The sequence below is a fragment of the Pipistrellus kuhlii genome, unplaced genomic scaffold (genome assembly GCF_014108245.1).
Source record: "Pipistrellus kuhlii isolate mPipKuh1 unplaced genomic scaffold, mPipKuh1.p scaffold_m20_p_3, whole genome shotgun sequence".
In the NCBI taxonomy this organism is placed as follows: Eukaryota; Metazoa; Chordata; class Mammalia; order Chiroptera; family Vespertilionidae; genus Pipistrellus; species Pipistrellus kuhlii.
This window is the reverse complement of record NW_023425529.1, coordinates 85,886,639-85,903,138: the sequence shown is the minus strand read 5'-3', so window position 1 is coordinate 85,903,138 and position 16,500 is coordinate 85,886,639. Positions and strand designations below refer to the sequence as shown.

General features: G+C 40.0%; 1 protein-coding gene and 1 pseudogene across 8 annotated transcripts in view; both read right to left on the bottom strand.

Moving 5' to 3' along the window:
• The window catches only part of CDK8 (cyclin dependent kinase 8), a 152,111-nt gene that overhangs the window by 118,538 nt on the left and 17,073 nt on the right, over window positions 1-16,500 (bottom strand). The gene's annotated exons all lie outside the window — the stretch shown is intronic.
• LOC118728563 lies at window positions 12,164-14,937 on the bottom strand (annotated as a pseudogene).

The following is a 16,500-nucleotide window of genomic DNA, read 5'->3' as shown; positions in this document are numbered from 1 at the left end:
ACTTCAATTTTTCAACAGATCCTCAACCAGTACTTGGGGATCTTAAATATCCCTGGGTTTCTACTCTCTCTCTCTCTCTATATATATATATATATATAATTGATTTCAGAGAGAAAGGGAGAGGGAGAGAGAGAGAGAAGCATCAACGATGAGAATCATCAATTGGCTGCCTCCTGTACATCCCACACAGAGGATTGAGGCCACAACCTGGGTATGTGCCCTGACCAGGAATCAAACCATGACCTCCTGGTTCATAGACAGACACTCAACCAGTGAGCTACACCAGCAGGGCTCTATTCTAGTTTTAATATATGAATGACCTTTTGTTGTGTTCAAAATATGAGGTAAGCTCTAAGACGGATTACATTTTTCTATTTGAGCTCAGAAAGGACATAAGATTCCCAAAGAGAAGTTACAATCTTAATAAAATATACTATCTAGCTCATGATTTATCCTAAAGAGGTAAATCCCTTACTATTAAAAATTGTTCATAACTCCAAGGCATGTATCTAAGACACAAAGTTCCTAGATCCCACTGACTATTGTAGATAATGGGTTCCCATTTTTCAATAATTGTATGATTATTAAATTATTTAACTAAGTCCTCAATAACAAACCTCTTCCCTGGGAACCTAACCATGAGCAGATCTTTTGCAATTTAAAATAAACACTTCAACAACTTCCTACTCTGAGGTCACCTAATCATCATAAACTTTTCCACCTATTCATCCATGAAAAATCTGAACAAGCTCCTGGTGTTCTGACTTAACTTCATGAGAATAATCAGAAATCTAGAGGTTACTAAAGTTTCTCTTGACCCAGTGGCAAAAGGCTAACAATAGCCACAGTAAAGATCTTCTTTTAACTCCAATGTTCTTCATACTGTACAATCTTTGTACAATAGCTCACTGAAAAGACAAAACATGTCTGAGCAAGGAAGCTTAACTCATACAAAATCCTATTAACTTTATCCCTCACACATTTCCATTCATTGTTGTAATGCTTCAGGGATCAGCATTACAATAATGAATTTGGCCCACAAGTCAAATTCAGCCCATATTCTGTTGTGTGTTTTTTCACTGCCCATGAACTAAGAATGTTTTTTACATGTTTAAAGGTTTAAAAAATAAAACACAACACTGTTGTGTGGACCAGTGTTTAGGACCACTAAGCCTAAAACATGTATAACCTGGCCCTTTACAGGAAAGTTTGCTGATCCCTGCTACTCTTCTATTTCCCCCCAAAAGGGGAAACTCATCTCTGCTGTTATATTGTGCCCTGAATAGACTTAACATAAACTCCTCTAGAAAACTCATTCTTAATCTTCGTTGTTAATGGGCTTTATCTCAAGAATGAAACAAGAAAAAAGGAAGCAAAATACGTTGGAACAGATCTTAGCTTACCCATAGAATGTGACCCCTTAGTAGAGGCAAGACATGCCCAGACGACATAACTCAGTGCATTCACTACACTTTGCCAGTTAGCTAGCAAATTAACCAGAGATTAAAGGGTTAATATACACAAACTGAGAGTGGATTGTTTTGGGGATAGTCAATAATTTTGGAATGATCCAGAAATAATGATAGTTCTTGACTTCAATATTTATGCTTGCTAAAGGGATAACTATTATAAAGATGGAAGCCACCCCCCCCTTTTTTAAAAAGAATAGTTCATTGGCTTTTAAAGAGAAACATGGATGAGAGAGCACAACATGGATTAGCTGCCTCCTGCACGCTCCATACTGGGGATCAAGCATACAACTTCCTAGTGCATGTGACAATGCCCAATCAACTAAGCCACACCAGCTAGGGCAGAAGCCCATTTTTTAAAAAGGAGATAACATGAAGGTTAAATAAAATGCCCTGGCTGGTACTTATGGCAGACAGGCGTCCCTCACTAAGATCCCAGTCCACATGATAAGAAAAGACCAAATCTGGGTTCAAAGAAGCTATTAAAGAATGCCAGTGACTATCTCTGGAGTTGAAAGAGGAATATAGAGAGAAATTTGAGTACAGATTACTTAAATTAACTTCCAGTGCTCCCAGGACAGTTTCTTTGTGGCCTCAAAGGTCCTCAAATGGAACCTGGGGAAATTATCACATAAAATATATCCTGGTAAGGAGAAATTGGTTAGTGAATCCATTCAATGGGAAACTTTACTGAAATTGCTGAGACTACTGAAGTACTGAAATTGTTATGTCTCATCTCTCAGTAGAATAATTGTTCGGTAAAACAGTAAAAGTGAGTTATGGTCAGGAGTCCAAACCTCAAGATCTTTTTGAACATCTCCAAATGATTTTCATACAAGGGTTTTGAATGTGTCCTGGTCGTTGTTTGCTTATTCTTGGGGTAGACTTAAAGCCTTTCCAAGTTAGAAATCTACAGCTCAAACAGTAGCAAAAAAATAGTGCCTTTATGAAAGAGACTCCAGATAATTCCCTTGACCTCAGTCAGAGGTCACTTATGGGGCGGCTAATTCTAGGTTTTATTTGTATTGGGAGTTTCTGACTCCTACCCCCCTCTTTTCTTCTACTTCTGGCATCATCCATAGTTGAAGCAGGAGCAGGTACAGGCTGAACAGTCTATCCTCCTTTAGCAGGAAACCTTGCTCATGCGGGGGCCTCTGTGGATCTAACCATCTTTTCTCTCCATCTAGCAGGGGTATCATCTATTCTAGGAGCAATTGGGTCGGCAAGTAAGTAATTGCGGATTTTTTAAAGAAAATCAAAGACAATTTTTTCATGGAACTAAATAACTTTATTCTGTAATGTATTGCCCATTTTGATCAATGACCTTTTGCCATCTTTCAGGCAGCATCATAATCCCACGTTCAAAAAACTTCTGGTTTTTATTAGCAAAAAACTGAATCAGGTACGATTTGACATCATCATCATTATTGAAATTTTTACCATTCAAGGAGTTTTGTAAAGATCGAAACAAAAAGTAATCAGATGGTGCAAGGTCAGGACTATATGGTGGATGTGGCAAAACATCCCAACCAAGCTCCATTAATTTTTGCCGAGTGACCAAAGATGTGTGTGGCCTTGCATTGTCATGATGGAATACAACACCTTTTCGATTTGTCAATTCGGGCCGCTTTTCTTCAACTGCATTGTTTAATTTCGTTAGTTGTTCAATGTAGACATCAGAATTGATCGTTCGGTTGGGTGGTAAGAGTTCAAAGTAGACAATTCCTTTGTAATCCCACCAAACTGATAACAAAATCTTCTTTTGATGAATATCAGCTTTTGATGTTGTTTGAGTTGGTTCACCTGGCCTGTTCCACGATCTTTTCCGCTTGATATTGTTGTAAACAACCCATTTTTCATCGCCAGTTATCAGTCGTTTTAAAAATGGATAATTTTCATTACGTTTCTTTAGCAAATCGCAGCTGCTAATGCGTTGCGTTAACTGTGATTCTTTCAGTTCGTGAGGAACCCATGTATCGAGTTTTTGAACATAGCCAAGTTGTTTTAAGTGATTTTCAATGCATGTATGTGATACATGAAGCTTCTCTGCAATCTCACGTGTTGTACTGTGACAGTCCGAATTGATTATTGCTTTGATTAGGGCGTCATCAACTTCAACTGGATGACCAGAGCGTTTTTCATCTTTGAGTGAAAAATCACCAGAACGAAATTTGGCAAACCAATTTTGACACTGCCGTTCTTTTAAGGCTTCGTCACCATAAACAGCACATAACTTTTTATGAGCTTGCAATGCGTTTTTCCCTTTGTGGAAATAAAAAAGCAAAATATGACGAAAATGTTCCTTTTGATTTTCCATTTTTCAACGAACGCCAAACGAAAACTACAAAACAGATCAAAAAACTTTTTTTACTGATTAACAGCTGAATAGCCAACTATCAAATAACAAAATGTGTTTTACATTTGTACTACGTCTGCAAACCTAAAAATTCAACTGAAGCCATATATGTGCGAAACCCGCAATTACTTACTTGCCGACCCAATAGATTTTATGTTCCCATCTGAAGGAATACCAACCTGTCTCCCTTATAAGGGGTTACCCATTTTGCTGAAGCTATTATTAAAGTTTTCCAACGCCCTTCCACTTACTCAGAAACTTCACTGTCCATATCACCTCTAATCTTCAAGAAAAGGTACAGTGGTGCCTCACACAACGAACTTAATTCGTTCCAGGAGCAAGTTTGTTATGCGAAAAGTTCGTTATATGAAACGCGTTTTCCCATAACAATACATGTTAAAAAAAATAATTCGTTCTGTAGCATGAAATATGCTAAGATGACATAAAAAAAGATAAATTTTTTTGTTATTATTTTTATTTAGATACATCTAAAAACATATTTTTTTAAAAAAAAAACACACACATTTTTTTAATTTTAAGACAGACTAAGTAGAGTCTACCGAATCTTGCACATCTTCATCCATTTTCTGCTTTTTGGCTGATGGTTTCATGAAAAACCTGTCCAAAGTCGTTTGTTTTTCTCTTTTCTCCAACATCTGCCGGAAATAATGGACAAGAGTATCGGAGTAAAGATCGTTGATCCTGTTTGCTTCAGCTGAATCCTGTTTCATTTCAACAGAAACCACCTTCCTGCTTTTTTTAGAAGCCATGATATAAAAAAAATATTGAGTTTAACTTAAAAGGACGACTGCCGTGATACGTGCGTGATTTAATTCGTAATGAAGAACGATTGCCGAGATACGTGCTTAAGTTAAGCGCAGTGACTAACGACTGCCTGCAGTGCCTGCGCGGAAGGATGCAATACATCAGCAGCGATTGTGGAAGCTCGGGCAAAGCAGTTGTGGAAGCTCGGGCGACTTCGTTGTGTGAAACAAAGTTCGTTGTATGAATCATGAAACGAAGTTCATTGTGTGCAGCGTTCGCTGTGCGAGGCGTTCTTTATGCGAGGCACCACTGTATAACAAAAGGAATTCTGAAACTACTATTAGCAAAGATCTTAGAACTTCTATGGCCTAAGATACTGTCATTGCCTTTAATGAAAATGAAATACAGAACCTCGTTTCTCAAACTTAATTCGTTCTGGAAGGCTGTTCAAAACCCGAATCATTTTTCCCCATTAGAAATCATGTAAACTGAATTAATCCATTCCAGACCCCCCCAAATGATTCCCTGTTTTAATCTTTCTTATATACAGTACATGTGTATTATACTGTTCAGTCTATAAACACTTTATTTTTTTAAATATATTTTACTGATTTTTTACAGAGAGGAAAAGAGAGGGATAGAGAGTTAGAAACATCGATGAGAGAGTCATCAACCAGCTGCCTCTTGCACACCCCCTAATGGGGATGTGCCTGCAACCAAGGTACATGCCCTTGACCGAAATCGAACCTGGGACCTTTCAGTCCGCAGGCCAATGCTCTATCCACTGAGCCAAACCGGTTTTGGCCAATCTATAAACACTTTAAAACAAAAGGGACCTTAAATATAAATGGAAATTTAACAAAAAGAAAATATACAGTAAAAATGAAAATTTAACAATAATATTAAGCAGCAACAAAAACAAAAAAACAAAAAAATATTCACAGCACAGTATCCTGATATTTTAACAGTGGTAAACTGATTCATATCCATGTATTCCCTCCTTTGTTTGTCACCTGAGATGTGTGACTGATCATACAGGTATCAGCATGGAAGAATTATTACCAGATTGAAGTGAATTGTTCGAGATGGGAGACATTCGAGAAACGACATTCCACTGTAAATTCCTTCTGGAGCTCAACCACTCTTCATTTACGAGTTAGTACAGACCAGCTCATACCTTTGGGACAGGGGTGGGAAAACTTTTATCTACCAAGGGCCATTTTGGATATTTATAATTCCTTTTGTAGGCCATACAAAAATTATCAGCTTAAAAATTAGCCTGCTATATTTGGTCAAACATTTAACTAACTCATCCCCACTAATGCCTTGGCAGCGCCAGACCAAATGATTTTGCAGGTCTTATACAGCCCACAAGGCAGACATTCCCCACCCCTGATTTAGGAAATATCTCCGATACTGAACTCCATGCTACTGCTAGCAGACCTGGCCATACTGTCTGCCAGGAACTCATGCAATATAGTCAGTCTTACCATCAACAGTACAAACAGCTTTTCCGCAAAATCCTCTTAAACAACTCCTCTGTAACCTGAAACCTGGAGACATGGTTTTATGAAAGACACAGAGAAAGACAGTCCTTGAATCTGATGGAAAGAACTTATTTACTTTTAGCAGCTAGTTTGGCAGTACAACTGCTTGGAATCCTGCCTCTCAATTAAAAAAGTATAAGTGAGCTTTGAGTCACTGGAAGACTATTCCAATCAGACCTCAAGTTGAAGATTCTTAGGAATCTTTGGAACCTTAGAAGCAGAAGGTCTTTGGAAGAAGAATACTCCAACCAAAGCCCCCAGAACAAGACCAGTGACTATCATGCTTTAATCTGTTATTCTATTCTTTGTTTTCCTACCTATCTACTTTCCAGTTTTGCTATTAAGGTTACCTTTAACTAAGTTTTCCTATAAGGCCATTATGCTAAAAATTTTTTCATTTTTAGTCACTTCATGGTATAAGCCTGGCTAAAATTTACTCATGATTTGACTAAAAAAATAGATTGGGTGCCTGTGAAACAACAGAAATTGCTCACAGCACTGAAGGCTGAGAAGTCCAAGATTGAGGCACTGGCAGATTTAGTGTTTGCTGAGGGCCTGGTTCATACATAGCTAAGCTATCTTGTTGCTGTATTCTCTCATGGTAGAAAGGGCAAGGGAATTATCTGGAGTCTCTTTCATAAAGGCACTAATTCCATTCATGAGGGCTTGCCCTCCCAAAGAGCCCATCTCCAAATACCAACACTATGAATTTTGGGGAAACACAAACGTTCAGTCTATATCAATGACTATTGAGTTCATACCCCATTTTCCTCTGAGAGTCACCCAGCTTTCTTGGTACCATTTCATTATAAAGAATCAAATTGTCTTCTGAGTAACTGGACTCAAATGTTAAATAATTTTCTAAATGGTAAGTCCCACAAAATGCCATTTATCATATAAGTTCATATGAAGGAAGGTTGCTGTCTTCACCAAAACAATACACAGGGATCTTTCAAAGGAGGCGGCTTTTGTAACTTAACTTTCACAGAAATAGGCTTGGACTAGAGAACAGATAATATATGTGAAGGGTCTTACTTTCACATATCTCACAATGAAGATAAATTACTTAAATCCAACCCCAAGCTTTTCTGCTTTAGAGCTACCTTAAGGTATTGACATTAATGGCACCCCTCACCACCACCACCATTATTTTAATTATTCAAGCCAGAAACCTTAGAATAATTTCCAGCCCTCCCTTTCTCTCACTACTATCAATAGTTTGAGAGGACTAGAGCACTACGTTGCCCTATTATGGACTACATATATACCGTTTCCATGACCATTTCATTATTTTTAAAATTTTTAAGTATTGTTTAAAAAATATATTATGAGCGTGGGCTCATCAACTTTTATAGGCAAACCAACCATCTTCAGGTTTCAGCAGAGCTTATTGTATTTTTTCTAGATTCAGCCATTCAGGTCAATGTTTTCTAACTGATGATGGTTCCTTTAAAAATCTCAGCGCAGGTAGGCCTATATAAGTGATTTAACCTAAACACCCATCCAGTACTTGAGTTTCCTCTACAACAATTCCATCAATTTGTCATTCAGGATATACTTAAACCATCTGTAAAAAGATAGAATTCTTTATTTTCCACTTTGTGTTTAGACAACTTGGTTAAAAAATTGCTCCCAACACAACAATGCCAAAATGTATCTTTTTAGTGTTCAATAATTGGTCACAATTCTACATCTTGAATCACAAAGAAGCTACGTTCCTCTCCCACTTATGAGAAATAGCACCCACATGGGAAATCATACTTATTCCCTTCAGTTAACCTCAGAAGACTGAGGTTTATTCTTAAAATATCTTAATACTATTAGTAGCTAACTATAGATCTGTCATTTATGAATATACCTAAATTTACATAGAAATTCACTATGTTTTCAGCAGCAAACTAAAAGTATTGCAGGGACTCTATACAACTGTCCTATTTCAAAATTGGGAAAGAAACAATCAGCTCATAAAACTGAGATTTACAACCAAGCCCATATTCAACTTACCTGTATAATCTGTTTTCTATACTTCAAAATCCATCACTAAAAGCTTATATAAACTAAAAGTTTATATACTACAGTACCCAATATTATTATTTGCCTTTCTCCAAACTTGTTCTCGTTCTTCTCTTCCTACAATGTGACATTTGTCAAAAGTAAAAGAGTATTGTGATTATTTTATATAATAATAGGATAACATTTTCTACTTTGTTTTAACACATGATCTAAATGATACAGTGAATACCTGTTTCATGTGCCCAACTCCTACCCCTGTGTTTTTCTAGAATTGCCCATCCCCTACAATTTTCTGGAACTCATTCAAATGCTTATAATAAAAACAACCATATTTATACAACCAGATCCTAAATACTAAGTACAATTCACTGTACCAAACTTGAAATAATGTATGAAATGGGCCATTTGCAATAAACAAGTATTTACAGTACTTACTACAATATTTACTCTCTATTAGCAAATACAGAAAAGTGTCTTATAATGTGAGTTTTTATAACATAATGTAGCTATAACATCACCAATTAACTGGACAGGAAAAACCACCACATGAAGGCATTATTCTAATGCAAAATGGAATAATCACAGGATAAATAAGAAAACTAATAATTGCATACAAAGAATAGGCACACATAAATTGTTTGAGTATCTGGGTGTTCTTCTGAAACAGAACTGTTTTGTTTACCCAAGCATTCTTTCATGCTTTCGTTTACACCGGGCAGTGGTAACAAACAGTACTTCAAGAAACACAACCAATGCATTGCAGCAGCAGCACTATGGTTGCTATTTGCAAACAGACTTACTAGATGGGCAAAAGTAGGTTTACAGTTATTTGTATGGAAAATATAACTATCCTATATAATAAAAGCCTAATATGCAAATTGTCCTCGGGTGGTCATTCCACCGAGAGACTGCTCGCTATGATGTGCGCTAACCACCAGGGGGTGGCACGGAACATGGTGGGCAGTGACACAGTACTGGCAGTGGGAGCCAGTGGAGGCACTGCTGGCCCTGATGGACCCCAATGAGAGCGAGACCATGGAGGGATGGGGAGCAGGAAAGTGGGCAGTGCCAGGCCAAGACAAGTGCAAGCTGGAGCTGAATGCCACACCACCCGCCCCAACACCAGGGGACCCTGAGGGTGTGCTGGGGATCTGGGCCTGGGTCTCACGCAATTTTGGGATGCCACTGGTGGGTGGGGACTTGACTCTGGGTCCCGAGGAATACCCCAGACTCTGACAGGAGAGAGATTTTCATATGCATTTTGCTAATTTTCATTTCTGACACTTCTGTTATAGAAAAAGGGAAAATAGCAATATTAAAATATTTCTTCTAATTAATCCCCTTTTAATGTGCACCAATTTCGTGCACCAGGCCACTAGTTAATAAATAATAACACAAGAATAAATTGTGTTTTGCATACTCAAAACTGTAAACTTACTTTTGTCACATTCTATATTTAGGAAAATTATCTATTAACAATCTTAAATTCTTCTTTAAAAATTTGAATTAGAATACTTGGACATTGAAAAAACTAGAAAATCATTAATGACTGAACAAGTGAGATCAATTTAATAAATACAATAAAGTACATGTAACATATGGCCTTGTGAGAACTTTAAAACTTCTTTTACATGCTTTATCTTATTATGAAAAGGAACTTTGTGAGGTGAATTCCTTTTACAGATGAGAAATGTGATGTGCTCACAGAGATTACAAAAACTGTTTAAGCTCATAAAGCTAGCATACTGCATAAGATAACAATTTCATACCTAATGTTATGAGAATAAAAATTAATTAAGAAAACAAACACAAGAACACATTTCCATCTAAAATTAAAAGGCAAGCAGAAGCCGGTTTGGCTCAGTGGTAGAGCGTCGGTCTGCGGACTGAAAGGTCCCAGGTTCGATTCCGGTCAAGGGCATGTACATTGGTTGCGGGCACATCCCCGGTAGGGGGTGTGCAAGAGGCAACTGGTCGATGTTTCTCTCTCATCGACGTTTCTAGCTCTCTATCTCTCTCCCTTCCTCTCTGTAAAAAATCAATAAAATATATTTTAAAAAAATAAAAAATTAAAAAATTAAATTAAAAGGCAAAATACCACAACACTGCCATTATTAAAAAGTTAGTTGTAAAGTTATAATCAATGCAGTAACATAAATTTTCTAAAGTTGATATACTAGAAAGGAATTAATAAACTATTTGTATTTGCAGATTATATTAATATCTATCTAGAAAATCCAAGACAGTGAAGTCAAAGTGTTTAGAACCAATATGTATAAATATATAAAATCACATATTAGAAATAAGTATTTTAAAAAAATATATGATGAAAGATTCACAAATGCTATAAAAATTATTCACTAAGACAGGAACAGCAGAAAGTTTATCACTATTTGAGAACCATGGTATGTTAATTCTTTGTACTGTTTTAGAGTATATTTTTAAAATTCTGTAACAAATAGTTAACAAATAATTTTTTAGTATAAGTATATAACAAATATTGCACAAGACTAAGTGATACACAAGCCTGTACATAAGAATATTAAAATAAAATAAAATAAAATACCAAGTAATAAAAAATATGTGGAATCTATATGAAAAGTATAAAACTTTATAAAGATTCATAAGGTAAAATTCGAAATGAAAAAAATATAGCCAAATACTGAGTATGGAGAGTAGTTAATCTACATATTAAGCAAAATTTAAACCCAAGTCAACAATTTATTTTAAATCTTAAATTGTTGATTTTAAAGTTTACATGTAAAAATAGACAAGTATAACTTTTTAAAGAATAATAATGAAAGGGTATGACATTAACAGATATTGTAAAGCCATAATTCCATAGGTTTCTTATCAAATTTGCAAAGATTAAAAAAATAAACATACTATTTAAAATAATAAATATATTAAAGTACATGTAACTTATATGGCCTTCTGAGAACTTTACTGTTGTTCCTTATGAATGAGATTATAAATTAGTTCAAACTTTCTAGGAGAAAACCTTTATTTATCAAAAACTCTTAAAAAGTGACCCAGCAAATGTACCTCTAGAATTTTTTCCTAAGGGTGTCATGGAACAAAAATGTAGTAACAAAATTTTAATTGCAATGAAAAACTTGAATGTAAAAGTAAGATGTAAATGCAAATTATATTTTAAAAATTATGTCACCCAATACAGTAAATATATACAATAAAACTAAAAACGTTAGAGAGATGGCTAATATACATAACCTATTGTTGATGGAAAGAAGCAAGTTTCAAAGCAATAGGCACAATATAATCTAATTTAAAACATGCCTAGAACCCTAGCCCATTTGGCTCAGTAAACAAAGGGTTCCGGGTTTGATTCCCGGTCAGGCCACATGCCAAGAGGTTGCAGGCTTGATCCTCAGTGTGGGCATGCAGGAGGCCACCGATCAATTATTCTCATCATTGATGTTTCTCTCTCTTTTTCTTTTTTAAAAAACCAATGTATTCTTTATTGCAGACTGAAACTAAGGGCTCACACTGTGCTCTAATCTGGGGCTTCTCTGTTGTCCAGCTTTTCCAGAGAGGCCAGGACACACTCTCCAAGCAGAGTAGGATACAACTTCCAAAAACAACCTCTCTGAAAGGCCTGAGATGAGGACCTGGGGAAGTAGCACCTTGGCATTTGGGGTTGAACCAGAAAGGGAGGCCAGGGTGTCAGGCAAATCCAACCCTCATCTCCTGGGGACTACAGGTCACTCCCTCCCCGGGAGTGCCACACGGACTCTGAAAAGATCTGAGGCCAGGGGTGGGAGTGAAGGGCTGCTTTAGGAAGGGGGATGGGCACAGACTTGGTATTGGGGGAAAGCTGAGAAACTCCACCTTTCACTCCCAGACCATCCCCAGGCCTTGCTTCTTATACAGTAAGGTGCTTATAGGATTCCTGGGGATTTTCTGGAGTGCGGGTTCTGATCCCAGAAGTCCAGGATTGGGCCTGGAGCCGAGTTAAATAAAATGTTTTTTGCATATCAGGCAAATGCACCGCTTCTTCAACAAGGCGAAACCCCATTCCGGGCTGGGCTAGACTGCAGCCCTCACTTGTCCCCAACTGAACTCAGTAGCCCTGGAGATCTTATCTGGCCTTCTTGCCCTGAAAACCCTTTTCCCAGAGATTGACCCACCAGGCCTGGGAGATGAGCAGAGTGAACAGGCATCTCCTGGGACTCTGAGTTCTCAAGTGCTTGGTGACAGGCCTACAGTCTCCCAACCTATCAGCTTCTTGCCAAGACACAGGAGGCCTGAGCAGGGCAGCTTCAGGGCTGGAGTAGAAAAAGGGAAGAGGAAGGAAATGGGAACATTCTGAGAAAGGGTCAGTGCTCTGAGTGTGGAAGAGTGGCTACTGGCCCACAGATGCAAGATTTGTGTGGCCTGGTTTTCCCCAAGTCCTGGGGACTAAGGCAACTCCCACAGATTCCGACAAAAGTCCAGAACAGGTGGGTTCTGATCTGCTTGCTCCGTAGATGAGAAGGTGGGAGGTAGAGGTCAAGGGTTCTCCAAACCACAGGTATTGTCACAGGAAGCGGAGCCCCAGGCCTCACCTGGGGGAGCCGCCAGTCTCCCTGTTTGCAGTTCCTGACAGTCCTGAGCAAACACGGATGGCAGGTCATCCTATTGCCTGACCAGGCTCCAGGTTCAGAGCCTAGAAATGACAAGGTCAGCAGGGCTTTGAGTGGTGACCCAGGGGCTGGCCATCTATAATCCAACGGTCCATAGTGCCGCCTGCATCCAGGTGAACCAATGAAAAGGCAGCCAGTCTGCTGCCAGAAGGAGACTGTGCGGAGGGAGGCACAAGTGCAAATGGCTTTCTTTCTCTCTGGGCCACTCTCCTGTAGTTCAAGGGGTGATGCCAGGCACAGCTGGTCACTTGAGCAATTTTTTAATCATGAGGAAAGACAGAGCCACCTTGATCTGCTCCTGTTTCCTGGCCTGATGGCCGTGGGGCTCCTATGTAAACATTGTCAGCCCTGCTGCAGCCTCTGCACTCTCTCCTCAGCATTCCTCAACTCCCAGTTCAGGCTCCTGCCAATCTAGGGATCCACAGGGCTCAGGAAGGGGTACAGAGAAGGGTTGGTTCCCAGGAAGCAATAAGCAGATGCAGGTTGTCTTCTGTTCGTCTCAGGGCAGCGACTGGCTCTCAGCAACTAGAAGCAAGGCCTCAACCCACAGAGGCCCAAGAAATGCTCAGCTGCGAGCTCAGCAGATACCAAGGATTAGAAGACTTGGAGGCGTGTGTTCCCTAAAAAGCCTCCAAGGAACTCAAAGAGGCAGAGACCCACTGCCACTACCCCTTTCCCAAAATTATAAGTTCAGAAAGGGTGGGGGTCTGCCCAATTTTGCACAGAGGCTATGAATGCCCAGAGTCCTGGCTCTAGCTCCAACCTCGCCTCTTCCTCTGGGTATTCCAGGATTCTACAGCTCTAAGCTATCTCTCCTGTTCCGCTGCACCCCCTCCCACACACTGTTTCGCCCACCTAACCCCAGTCCCCCAAGCTTGGCCTCCCATGGGCCCTTGCTGCTCCCTCCTCTCAGGGTGCCGGGCCAAGTGGCCTCTGTCCCTTCTGAGTGAGCATGAGGAGGGAGGCTTAAGGTGGGGAGGCCCTCTGGAGACATAAGCACATCAAACTTGATGAGTGGCAGGGCGATGATGCGCACCTCGGCGTTCAGCGAGTTGAAGCACAGATTGATGCTGTGCAAGGCAGGCATGGCGGCTAGCTTCTCCATGGGCACATCTCATTCTCCTGCAGATTGATGGTCTCCAGTGCCGGCAGGATGATGAGCTGCTCAGGAAGTCATGAAACTGGTTCCGAGACAGGTGGGTGGCCTTGAGGTGCTGCAGGGCACTGACCTCGTTGGGGAGGCGGTGCAAGAAGTTCCCTTCCAGGCAGAGCTTTTGAAGCTGACAGAATGTGGTCATGAACTTGCTGGTGAGGGACTTGAGCTCACTGTTGGCCAACGTGATGAGGTGGATCTGGTCAGTGACATTCCGCAGGACCTAGTAGATGCCGATGGGATAGAAACCAGCTTGCACTCGGCCAGATCCAGGGTGTCAGAGTCACTCTCCACCATCTTGTTGACCTTCCTCACAAATGAGGCTACCACCTCACCCATCTTCCTCAGCATTCAGACGCTGGTGTCCTGCTGCCAGCCACCAGGCACGTATGCGGCTGACAAGGGGGCATCACAGCAACAATACCTCCTAGTGCCCTGCACAGCGCAGTCACACTCCTTCGGCTGCCAGCGGCGCCCCACCCAACAGCAGCAGGCGGTGATGTTTCTATCTCTTTATCCCTCTCCCTTCCTCTCTGAAATCAATAAAAATATATATATTTTTTTAAATGCCTAAAAAAAGTCTAGGTGGCCAAAATAAGGTGAATTTTATTTTCTTCTTAGAATTAATTTGCATGTTCTACTGTGATAATTATTATTCCTATGGTTTAAACAACATTAAGTGTCTTTTTCAAGTGACAGCTGACAAGAAGGGAAGAATAAAGGAAAACAACAAAGGCAAATGAACTCTAAAAACATAGCAGTTTATTCCAGGAGCCAACACATACAGATATTATATATAAATTAGATAATATATTTTAGAATGATTTTCATCCACAATGATTAAAATGAAGGTTTGGTGAATGAAAGTGAACCAGTTTCCTAAAAAACTTAATAAATTGGAACCAAACATACACACACATATTATTATTTCTAAAACATCCTAATACATTAAAAAAAAAAAAGTTAATACCAGATGTACTCAGAATTTAAATTTAATAAGCCACAGAATAGTCAAAAGAATTCTTAAGAAAGAATAAAGCTAGAGGATTCATATTTCCTGATTTTAAAACACTAGAAACCTAGAGTAATCAAAACAGTGTGGTAATGACATAAAAACAACCATATAGACCAATAAAGTAGAATAACTAGCCCAAAAATAAACCTTCACGTATATGGTCAAATGATTTTGACAAGGATGTGAAGGCCATTCAATACAGGAAAAAAATCTTTTCAACAAGTTGCTGAAAAGTGGATATCCATATGGAAGAGAATTAATTCAAAATGGACACATGACCAAAACGTACATAAGACAAAGGCTTCATGACACTGGATTTAGCAGTGATTTCTTAGACCTAACACCAAAGGTATAAGAATCAAAAGGAAAAAATAGATTAGACTTCATGAAAATCTTAAAATTTTATGTATTAAAAGACTATCTACAGAGTAAAATGGAAACCCACAGAATAGGAGAAAACATTCGCAAATCATCCTAATATATAAAAATCCTGGGTCCGTCATGTCAGGAGGCTCAACTAACGAGTCAGTCCTACAGTCAGTGCTGGGTTGCTATGGAGACCCAGCACTGACTGCTATGGCAGCAGGTGTAGTGACCCAGCACTGACTGCTGAGGGGGGGAAGGGGGGGGGCCCTACGAATCAGGCCCTTAGAGAGTCCTGAAGAGAGAAGCAGGGTTTGATCTGTAGTCTCTGTGGCAGCTGTTGATCAGCACTTGCCTCTCTTTTTTCTCTCCAGGCCTGGCAAGCAGCCGTGCCACTGTTTCTCTCCAGGCCTCCACTGGGGATGCGGATCAGCCCCACCTTTCTGATCAGGCCCCATTAATAGGCACAGAGATGCTGACTGGCATAAAAACCGACCAATCAGAACCAAATCTGGGTGAAGTGTGAGGAGCCAATGGCTGCCTAGAAGGCAGAGCTTTCAATACTGACTGGCATAGACACTGACCAATCAGAACCAAATCTGTGTGAACTGTGAGGAGCCAATGGCTGCCTAGGAGGCAGAGCTTTTGACGCCAACTGGCATAGAAACCAATCAATTAAAACCAAATTGGCTCCTTAGGGGGGAACAGGCCTGCAGAGGAGGGCAGTTGAGGGCCATCAGGCTGGCAGGGAAGGGTAGTTTGGGGGGGACCAGGCCAGCGGAGGGGGGGGGGGGACGGGGCAGTTGGGGTTAACCAGGCTGGGAGGGGAGGGCAGTTGGAAGTGAGATCAAGCTGGCAGGGAGGGCAGTTGGGGGTGATCAGGCTGGCAGGCAGAAGCAGATAGGGGCAATCAGGAAGGCAGGCAGGCAAAGCGGTTAAGAGCCAGCAGTCCCAGATTGTGAGAGGGATGTCTGACTGCCGGCAGTTGGACATCCCCTGAGGGGTCTCAGATTGGAGTGTGTGCAGGCTGGGCTGAGGGACACCCCCCCCCCCCAGTGCACAAATTTCGTGCACCGGGCCTCTAGTTTATTTTATAATGGATTCATATCCAGAATATATAGACAACTCCAAAAACTCAGCAACAAAAAGCTCACCATTTCTCTCCATTAATACTAG